This window comes from Suncus etruscus, chromosome 6, assembly GCF_024139225.1.
Source record: "Suncus etruscus isolate mSunEtr1 chromosome 6, mSunEtr1.pri.cur, whole genome shotgun sequence".
Classification (NCBI taxonomy): Eukaryota; Metazoa; Chordata; class Mammalia; order Eulipotyphla; family Soricidae; genus Suncus; species Suncus etruscus.
The window spans coordinates 70,054,420-70,057,085 of record NC_064853.1 but is presented as its reverse complement, the minus strand read 5'-3'; the positions used below and the strand labels follow the sequence as shown (position 1 = coordinate 70,057,085).

At 35.3% G+C, this 2,666-nt stretch overlaps 1 pseudogene; it reads left to right on the top strand.

Moving 5' to 3' along the window:
- The first annotated feature begins 973 nt into the window (after positions 1-973).
- On the top strand, positions 974-1,140 carry LOC126012778 (uncharacterized; annotated as a pseudogene).
- Positions 1,141-2,666: the final 1,526 nt, after the last annotated feature.

Sequence of the window (2,666 nt, the reverse complement as noted above, 5' to 3'; positions counted from 1 at the left end):
AATGATGAGTGAAGGTGAGCATATTTTCATGTGTTTGTTGGCCATCTTTTGGTCTATTCATTTCATCTCCCCATTTTCTATGGCTTTATTTGGTTTTGGGGGACTCAGCTTTCTGAATGTTTTGTATATTCTGGTTATCAGCCCTTTAACTGATGTGTTGAGTGAAAATTTTTTTCCCATTCAGTTAACTGTCTTCTTGTTTTAAGTTGGGTTTCCTTCGCCATGCAGAAGCTTCTTAGTTTGATGTAGTCCCACTTGTTTATGTTTGATGCTAAAGTCGTTGCCATTGGTGCTCCATCCTCGAAGACTTTTTTAATATATAGGTCTTCGAGTGTTCTGCCTATTTTTTCTTCAATAAACCTTATAGATTCTGATCTAATTTCAAGGTCTTTAATTCACTTTGAGTTACTTTTGTATAAGGAGTGAGGTATGGGTCAATTTTCAATTTCTTACAGGCGGTTTTCCAGTTGTACCAACACCATTTGTTGAAGAGACTTTCTTTGTTCCATTTCAAATTCTTGGCTCTACTGTCAAATATTAGTTGACTGCATATCTGGGGATTTATGTCTGGAAATTCTATTCTAACCCACTGATCTGAGGCTCTGTTTTTGTTCCAGTACCATGCTGATTTGATCACTACGGCTTTGTAGTATAGCTTCAGGTTAGGTAAAGAGATGTCACCCAGCTTCTTGTTTTTCAGTATCTGTTTGGCTATCCTGGGTATTTTGTGGTTCCAGATGAATTTTATGATTGATTTTTCTAAGTCTTTAAAGAATGATGCCTGGATTTAGATAGGGAGTGCATTGAATCTACATATAGGAGTTTGGGTAGGATAGTCATTTTGATTATGTTGATTCTACCTACCCATGAGCATGGATGTTCTTCCATTTTTAAGAATCTTTTTATTTCTTCCTTAAGTTCCTCTTTGATCCAGCAGTTATTGAGCAGTATGTTGTTTAATCTCCAGGTGTTGATCGTTTCTCAGCCTTTCGGCCAAGATCAAGTAAAGTATCTATTCTTATCAGTTTAATCTCCAGGTGTTGGATTTTCTCCATAGTTTCTTTTTACAGTCAATATCGATCTCTGTTGCCTAGTGATCTGATAGGGAGCTTCTAATAATCCTTATATTTGTGACTTTATGCAAGTTATATTTATATCCTAAAACATGGTCTATTCTGGAGAAGGTTCCATGTGCACTTGAGAAGAATGTGTGTTCTGCTTTCTGGGGTGGAGGGCCCTATATAAGTCCATTAGTCCTAGTTCTTCTAATTTCTCATTTAGGGCTCTTATTTTTTTTTTTTACTAAATTTCTATTTGGTAAATTTGTCCAGTGGTGATAGTGGAGTATTGAGATCTCCTACTACTATCACATTTCCTTATATATGTTTCTACAGGTTTGCAATCAAATGCCTTACATATTTTGCTGGCTCAACATTTGATGCATAAATATTGACTAGAGTTAGTACTTCTTGGTCTAGTGTTCTCCTGATCAGAAAGTAGTGACCCTCTTGGTCTCTGATCACTTTCTTGAGGTTTAATGCAATTTGGTCTGATATAAGAAAGGCTGTCCCAGCTGTTTTGTTTTGTTTTGTTTTCCATTTGCTTCAATATTTGATTTCCATCCTTTTATTCTAAGCCTGTGTCTATCCTGTACTTGTAGGAGTGTTTCTTACAGGCAGCAGAAATCTGGCTTTTGTTTTCTAATCCAACTCTCTACTCAGTGTCTTTTAATGGGAGAGAGTAGTCCATTGACATTTAAGGAGATTATTGACAGAGAGGGCTGTTGTGCACTTGTAGTGTGTAAGGTGGTTGTTGTTACAATCAGGGGTTTGGATTGTGTAATTCATCTCTGAGTAGATCGTTTAGAATCGGTTTTGATTGTACAAATAATGTGAGTTCTTCTTTGTCTGAGAGTGCTTTTAATCCTCCCTCCCATATGAATGAGAGTTTTGCCAGGTACTGGAATCTAGGTGGGAAGTTTCTTTTATTCAGTCATTTAAATATGCCATTCCACTGTCTTCTTGCTTGAATTGTTTCAAATGGTAGATCTGGTTTAATTCTTATGTTACTTCCTTTATACTTGAGGTTTTTTTCTCCCATATTGCTTTAAGGAGCTCATGTTTTTCTTTTCTTTCTTTCTTTCTTTCTTTCTTTCTTTCTTTCTTTCTTTCTTTCTTTCTTTCTTTCTTCTCTTTTTCTTTCTTTCTTTCTTTCTTTCTTTCTTTTCTTTCTTTCTTTCTTTCTTTCTTTCTTTCTTCTTTCTTTCTTTTCTTTCTTTCTCTTCTCTTTCTTTCTTTCTTTCTTTCTTTTCTTCTTCTTTCCTTTCTTTTTTTCTCTTCTTTCTTTCTTTCATTCTCTCTCTCTTTTTTTGCCATTTGGATTACTATATGCCTTGGTGCTGGTTTATTAGGGTTTGTTTTATTAGGGAATCATTTTGCCTTCTGGATTTGTACCAGAACCTCTTTCCAGAGGTTGGGAAAGCTTTCTGCTATTATTTTCCTGACCGCTTGTTCTTCCCTTTCCCCTATTTCCTCCCCTTCTGGTATTCCTACAATCCATAAATTATTTCTTTTGTCTTTGTTCATTAAATGCTTAACTTTTTCTTCCAATGATTTACTTTTTATTTCCTTATTGCCAACTTTGTCACTTTTGGTTTCTAGTTTTTC